Raw genomic sequence first — 8,520 nt, 5'->3', positions numbered from 1 at the left:
ATTCTAGAAATTGATCCTCCAGGCTGTCAGCTTGAGTGACGCTGGGTTGTGGTGTAGGACCTTGCCGCGTTGTTGGGAGAGGAGGTCCTGCGCTTGCGGGAGTTGGAGGAATGTGTTGTTGGACAGGAGCAGCACAGTGGTAAACCAGGGTTGACGTGGCCACCATGGAGTTATTAGGATGCAGTTTGTGCGGTCCGTTTGTATTTTCTGTAGGACTCTGGTGATGAGTGGTATTGGAGGGAAGAGGTAGTGGAGTGTTCCCCTCCAGGATTGGAGGAATGCGTCCCCTCTGGAAAGTTGGGATGGAGGCCCTCTCATGTAGAAACGGGTGCACTGGGCATTTGATGGTGATGCAAATACATCTATCTTCGGGGTACCGAAGATCTTGAAGATCTGTCTTATGTACTGGCCATTGATGGACCACTCGTGGTTGTTGGTTGAGCGGCGGCTCAGGGCGTCCGCCTGGTCGTTCTCGATTCCTGGTAGGTGGACTGCCGTGAGGAACATGCCCTGGCTGATGCTCCAATGCCATAGTGCTATGGCTTTCTTGCATAGTCTGATGGAGGCGGTGCCTCCCTGCCTGTTGATGTAAAAATCCGTGGCGATGTTGTCGGAGGTGACTTGTACATGTCGGTTGTGTAGTGACGGGAGGAAGGACTTTAGGGCTTTGTGGACTGTGAGTAGCTCTAGGCAGTTGATGTGTAGGGAGCGCTCGTAGTCCGACCATTGGCCCTGCACCGTCAAGGGTCCCAAGTGGGCTCCCCATCCCCACTTGGAGGCGTCTGTGGTGACGGTCACTGATGGGGGTGTCTGTTTGAACGGCATACCCATGCGGAGGTGATGTTCCATCGTCCACCATCTGCAGGCTGTTTAGTGGGAACGGCCGAGGTGGACCCTGTCGGTGATTGTGGCTTCTGCTCGAGGTTGAGGTGAGCGTGTTCGTCACGGTACCGAGGGAGTCCCTCATAGTCGGGGTGGTGTCGGCGCGGGGAAACCTCACGGTATCGGGTCCGATCCGATCTCTCAGTGTGGTCTCGGTACCGAGGGGAGTCATGATGGCCGCGGTAGGGGCGGAGTCTCGGGTCCGAGTGGTATCTGTCGAAGGAGGGAGATCTTCGGTGCCTTCTTCGGTCCCGAGGGGACGGTGATCTGGACCTCGATGGGGAGTAATAATAATATCTTTCTCTCCGATGACTGTGAGCCCGTTGGCAACTGCGAGATCTTGGTGTAGGAAGCCGTGGAATCGTTCTCGGAGTCGAGGGTTCTCTGAGTAGAGAGTGGGCTTGTAGTGGTTGGCGCTGTACATCTTGGAAGGCTCTCGGGTCGAGTGTATGGCGTTGGCTTTGGACGGAAATGGGTGAGTCGACGTCGAGTATCTGGTCTGGTGGAGAGTTCAGTATCGACGGGGACTTGGAGGAGATACGCACGATCTCGAGCGGTGTGATAGACGGTGTCGGAGTGGACTTCGGTGGCGTCTTCGGGTTCGAGCTGGAGTTCGTGATCGGGTTCGGTGCTGTAGGCCTCGCCGTGCTCGAACTCGCGGTCGGGGTCGAGCCCGTGGTTTGCGCAGGAGGGTCGGATGATCTATGTCTCGTCTTGGGCTTTTTCGTCGTCTTGCTCGTCGGGTCCGCGTGAGCAGAGTCGGAGCGGCGGCGCTTATTGGCATCGTCAGATTTAGCGGTGTGCTTGCCGGACTTAGGCTTGCAGGGACCTTGAGCCACGGAAGCTGCCGGCTGCGCCATTCCCGTGAGAGGTGGGGAAGATGGCGGAGGGTGTTTCTGTGCCGCGTGGGACGTGGCTGGTCTGAGGGAGGTTTCCATAAGATGGCTCCTGAGCCTCGCGGCGCGATTTTTGCGGGCCTGTTTTCCAAATTGGCTGCAGTGCTCGCAAGAGTCAGTGCGGTGGGACTCTCCAAGGCAGAAGAGGCACCGGGAGTGACCGTCTGACGATGGGATCTTTGCCGCGCAGCGGATGCAGCGTTTAAAAGTTATTGTGTCCCTTCCTTCCATCCGTCCGGGGGTGGGGGGGGGGGGACGGGGAAAGGTTGGAGATAGTAAAGAGGTTTTTTTTTTAAAATACGATACCAGGAGAGGTTCTGAGGAACGAAGATTGTAGGAGATGAGAGGATTGAAGATTGAGAAAGGAGATTGCAATTAAGAAGTTGGGGAATCAACGAGGTAAGTGCGATCCGGTTGGCGGTAAGGAAGAAACTGAGTGGCTAAGCGCCTCCCCCTCGTCCAGGCATGCGCAGACGAGGGATGCGGGGATGAGGGGGAGGCGCGCCAGATCTACGATCAAGATTGCTTTGAACTCTCCAAGGTCAGGGTAAGTCCTGCGGAATACCCATATGTGTGAATGCACAGAGACCACGAAGAAGATCAAAGAGTTTATATTAATTTTGTGGACAATCACACACTATTACTTGGGCAAAGTGTAATTCAGTAAAGCAAGGCACAAAATAACTGCTAAGTTTGAAAAAAAAACCTTCATTGTTACACTCCCTCCTTTCCCACTATAATTAGATTTTAGCTAATATGTTTAGGGAAATCTGGCTAAGGATTCTCTCCATGTGTCATAGTAAGACTGAGGGTACATTCACACTACACTAAATATGTTTTGCAACTGGATTTTTACTGGATTTTTTAGCAAAGATGCAGTTGCAAAACACATTATTTAATGTAGTGTGAATACACTCTAAGTAATAAAAACCCATTTTGAGCTAGGATATGGTTAAATGAGACATGGCATAGGATATCCATGGTTAGCATGAAAAAAATGAGCTGTTCTACACAGCTTAAAAAAAAAAGGCAAGGAAAATGGTTCCTGTAGGAGGGTTTAACAATCTCAAACAAATCACACATACTCTTAAATGCACAAGGAGGGTGGGAGGACAGGCATGGTATTTCAGAGCTGCCATGTGGGGCAGTCAAATATTTTTTTTTTTTAAACTCCCATAGAGCAGAAGATCTCCACGGTCACTTCTCATTTGACCCTAAAGCTGAGCTCACATTACTTTGAGACACTTGCAGCTGCTTAACTGAATGACTAAATCTGCCATCAACAGCGATTGTGGATTATAGTCTCTTATCAACTCAACCCTCAAGATTACAAGCCAATCATGAGTTAGTTATTAGCAATCAGATGATAGTTTTTAGCTTAATGCACCCTTAAGATATCTTGTTCAGGTGCAATTATTTTTGACCCAGTTTGAGGAGTGAAGAAAAATATACTGGGCTTCTGGTTCTAAAGACTTTATGGAAAGTAACTGTGAGATAAATGATCTATGGCCCAACCAAGCTGACTATTCACATAGCTGTATAAACCATTTCACAATTGCTGAATGTGTGGACTGACATGCATTAAAAGAGTTACACGCTAAAGGGATGATGAGGTAATAAAGTTCTATTTTGTTATCTATTATAGTTAATTTCCATACATAATCAAGGTAATATATAAAATACAAGGTGCAAAATCTCACCATTTTTCACCTAACCTTCTATATAATTTTTAGGGATAGTTTTATTTGAAATATACAATGGACCTCAACAATGGTGTGAACTTAATTTCCCTTGAGATGCTGTATCAAACCAAGGACCAAATCTCTGTGCTTGTCCACAAGCAAAGGAAAGACCAAAGGAAGAAGCAATCGGGGGAACAAAAGAGCTATTATATCTTTAATAATTGCACAGAATAGAAGATTTCAGCTAGTGCAGCTTTTTTTACCCACCAACAATCCTTTTTTCAACACAACAGTAGGATGTTTGGGAGGCTGTCAATTAATGGGGTCTCCATAAATCAGAAGCAACTTGATGGCACTTAATGCACACACATAGATTAAAAAGTATAAGGGACTTCTTCAAATATATCTTCCCAGCTAGTGAGTTATGCTGAGCTATTATAGTCAAGACTCAGTTCACATATTTCTGTGTAATAGGTGGGAAATTTGCTCTATCGCTTTTTGAAAATTAGCTGACAGTTGTAACTTGAAAAGGAATATTGCTTGAGGCTGCAGTATTTTGACTGTCTCTTTACTGTTCCAGCCTGCTGCCTCTTCTTGGAGCAGCCCAATACTGCGTTTCTCAGTACCCACATATCTTTAAAAATGGCAAGTCATGCATGTCCAATAGGAGAAGGAAGAAGAAAAAGAAGAGTGGCTTTAAACCCCACTCTTCACTTACCTGGAGTCTCGGAGTGGCTTACAATTGCCTTGCCTTCCTCTTCACTTAACAGACACCTTATGAGATCGGTGGGGCTGAGAGAACTTTGAGAAAAGTGCTCTTGAGAAAACAGCTCTGAGAGAACATGACTGACCCAAGGTCACCCAGCTGGCTGCATGTGGAGGAGTGGGAAATCAGCTCTCCAGATTAGCGTCTGACACTCTTAATCACTATACCACACTGGCTCTCAAGTGCTTTCTAAACACAAAGACACTCAGGACAGAATGGTATGTGAAGTCTTGGGCATGTACAACTTGCTGCACTGATTTTTATAGGTGCCTAAGGAAAACTGTTGTTCCATTGCAGGGGTGGGCATGCCAGCGGTAGAAGTACAAAGGTGAGGTTTGATGGAACCTCTTCAAATCAGCTGTGATCAAAGGCCATTGGCCTGATCTAACATGGCTTCTCTTATGTTCTTATGTTCTTAAATCAGCCACCAGAGATCTTCATCTTGCCTTACTATAAAGCCATTCCTGTTAACTTTATTTCCTAATTCTTCATGTTCTGTTGGAATTGTTTTGTCACTTGAGTTTTAGAGCATATAAATGCTTTTGTTTTCATAGATCCAGATTTTTATTCTGTTCCAGGGGTGGCCAAGGGTAGCTCTCCAGATGTTTTTTGCCTACAACTGCCATCAGCCATTGGCCATGCTGGCTGGGGCTGATGGGAGTTGTAGGTAAAAAACATCTGGAGAGCTACCGTTGGCACTCCAATTCTATTCTATTCTTGATATACTCTGAGAAATTTTAAACAGTATTATATAAATGTGTGGAAAATGCAGGATTATAATGTGCAGGGTTAAAAGAAATGAGGAAATGCCTTCAAAACAAAGATAAAAGAATGAAAACTTGTGATCATAAAACTGGAATGGAATTAACAGTGTGTTACATATCCAACACATTTTGTCACAGTATTCCTGAGAGGCAAAAGAAAACCCTTTATGCTAGCTTATTCTGATGACAACAGCTACAGCATTTCCCTTAGATCATATTATTTCAGTTTTGTTGACTAGAAGAGTACCACTAAATTATGAAATGCAGCTTAAATGTTCTGATGAAACTCTCTGGTTTACAACTATGAAAATTTAGAGCAACATATGTCCTATTAATTAAACTTCCTTTCTACTTGTATATACTGCTTTCATTGCTCACAGGAATGTTTCAAACAGAATGGGGAAAAGTTAGAATGCATAATGGGAAAAATTCATCATTAATTTACATACAACAGTAGCCCTGAACAGACATTATATGTATGGACAAGAAAGTAGATTGGAAAGTGCTGACACATGCAGATCTTCCCGTGTTTCCCTCCTCCAGTAGTCCTTTCTGACCCCAATAAAGATCTTCCTTGTGTCTAGCAGCCACATACATCAGGAAGCTGCCATGGGGACAGAACTGTCCTTTCTGCCTTCTCCATCAGCATAGCTCCAGGGACAAGGCAAATACAATCTTCTCTCCTTCTCCACCCATGCCAACCTTCTCAGCTTTCATCTTTATTAAATCATTTGGTCCCTGGGAATAAACTTGCTTATTAGATCATGTGAGTCTCACACCCTCAGCAATAAACCTAAACTAGGATCAGAAAAGGCAACATGGGAAAGACCCATCCTTGCATCTGTTGATTAGTGAATCAAACTGAATATGTATACAGGAGTAAGAACAGTGGGAGTAAGAGTGCTGGTTCCAGCTTTGATCACAGCTGAGTACACAGTCCTGGGACCTACCTCTGTACATCCATCCGAACATGGATACAATGTTTACGCACACACACACACACTCATGAACTGCACATGTATAGGCTCTGTCCCTAGGATCAGAATATTCACAACAACTAATAGGAGCAGAACCTATAAACATAGATTTCACATACATAAGAACTGTACCTATATTGAGGCAAATGTGCATAAGTGGGGTGTAGGACCTGCATGCTTGCTTTCAGCAGGAAGGCTGGAACACTTGCTTCTGTTCATATCCTATATGCATTATTAGCTGGTCTCCACAAGTGTCATCTGTGCAGGGTGAGACTAAGCAGAGCAGAGCAAAGCAAGTCACAGTAATGAGGGGGTGGAAACATTTGAGAATTGTTGCCCATTCTGAGGTTCTTATAGATTACATAGGTGTTTAAAGATGTGCATACATGTGTCTGTACGCCCATATCTTGTATATTTGTTGCAAAAAACCCAACACTTTTTTAAAAAAGAAAAATATATAGATCTGTTTATTTACGGATTTTATTTTCTAAAAGTGAACCTCAACTTAGCAAACATTTTTTACAGCGGTATATACAGGAACTACACGAGTTATTATACATGTTAGAATTATAAGCCTCCCCTCAAAACACTCTTCAACCCTATGGTCCAGTGTTTCAAAGGGGTGTAAGACTATTAAATGAAATTACTGTACCACTAGTTTGAAAAGCTTATTTATATAGGTGCATCTATACAAAAAGCAGTTTAGTACCTGCACAACAATACAATAAGAAAAGAAGGAAGGTCTCCCAAAGGTGACTTTCCAATTAAAAGGCTCTGCTAATAACAAAATAAAAATTCCTATTTACTCAAGTGTATTACAGGATGACTTTTCAATCTGATTGATTTTTAAATAACCAGTGTATTACAAAAGTGATTAACATGAAGCAATTGGCTATCTAATCATAAAGAGAATGTCCTCCTAATCATCGCAAGGCAGAAAGATATGGCAGGCTCAGCCACCTCTTCCCTTTGATAAAAGTACCTGGTTTGTTTTCTTCTTCACTCTGGTTTTCTTGTAAGAATTAACAAGTCTCCTTATGATAGCAAGTGACAACCAGCATTCCCTGGGATAATCATTACAAGACATTCTAGATCAGGGTGGCCAAACTTGCTTAATGGAAGGAAGGAAAGAGAGGTAGAAAGAAAGCCACTTTAACTTTAAATGCATTATCCCAGCTGCTGGCTGGCTTGGCTTGGAGAAGTGATTTAAAGAGATGAATGCTTTCTCCAAGCTGGCCAATATGGTGGTGGACAATGTTTTCTCTAAGCTGTAGAATCTTGTGAGCAAAAATTCTATTTTGGGAGCTACTGGCATTAAAGTTGTGAGCTACTGCATAAATTATTGTGCTCTGAGGTCATCCTTCCTGAGTGAAGACAAAAGTATGTGAGCTGGAGGCTAAAAATCTGTGAGCTAGCTCACACTAATTCAGCTTAGAGGGAGCACTGGTAGTGGGGGCTTTGAGAGCCACACAATATGTGTAAAAGAGCCACATGTGGCTCCTGAGCCACCCCTGATCTAGATGCTTTAAAGTGCATTACTAACTATGAAAGTGACTCCATATACAGCATTTCTCTGCAAAGATTATGACCAACAGTGCTGAAGACACTGGTAGTTTGAGAAGGCAACAAAATAAGCCCTTTTTAATTTGAAGCATCAGAGAAGCTTTGAATTTTCTTACAAAATTCTATATGAAATATCATTAGACAAATTATGAGGACACTGAAAGATAAAGCAAGAGTGACATTGAAAGATTTTTTTGCACATGTGTGCAAAATGAATATAAACAATAATTGCAATAACTAACTGTCTCTCTCTCTCTTTTTGTATTTGCAAATCCCTGAACACAACACGTTAATTTATATAGAATGTTGTTACCTTCTTTTGTTCAGGGATAGGTCATCGGCAATATCCAGCATATTTATTTATTTATTTTGTACATTTATAGTCCGCCCTTTCCCATAAGGGCTCAGGACGGATTCCAACATGCTAAAACAGTAAAATCAACAATAAAACATCAGAATAGTTAAAACAATTAAGCCAATAAATTAAAATTAATTATTTAAGACGGCATGGATGGTTTGAGCACATGATACAGCCAGTTTAGTGTACTGGATAGATCTGAGTTCAAATTTCCATTGTGCCATGAATGTTGCTGGGAGACAAAGCGCCAATCACTCTCTTAGCCTAACCTATTTGATAGGATTGTGCAGAAGGGAAGAGCATATGTGCCACTCAGAGTTCCCCGAATGAAGAGTGGGACAAAAATGATTAAAGTGATCAAAATCTACATCACTTCCTTACTGTCTTCCAGGTACAATTCAAACTGTTGATTCTGGCATTAATTGGCTTGAACCTACACTTCTAGGTCCAAGCCAATTACTAGAGAAGGAAACAGGTTCCTTCTTTACTATCCTGATGCAATGTTTATCATATGGAGATCCAATACTCACAAGTAAGAAACTGAGATAAACCTTGTTCTAGATCAGGGGTGGCCAACGGTAGCTCTCCAGATGTTTTTTGCCTACAACTGCCATCAGCCCCAGCCAGCATGG

Source organism: Heteronotia binoei, chromosome 4 (genome assembly GCF_032191835.1).
Source record: "Heteronotia binoei isolate CCM8104 ecotype False Entrance Well chromosome 4, APGP_CSIRO_Hbin_v1, whole genome shotgun sequence".
Lineage (NCBI taxonomy): Eukaryota > Metazoa > Chordata > Lepidosauria > Squamata > Gekkonidae > Heteronotia > Heteronotia binoei.
Note: the sequence above shows the minus strand (reverse complement) of the source record.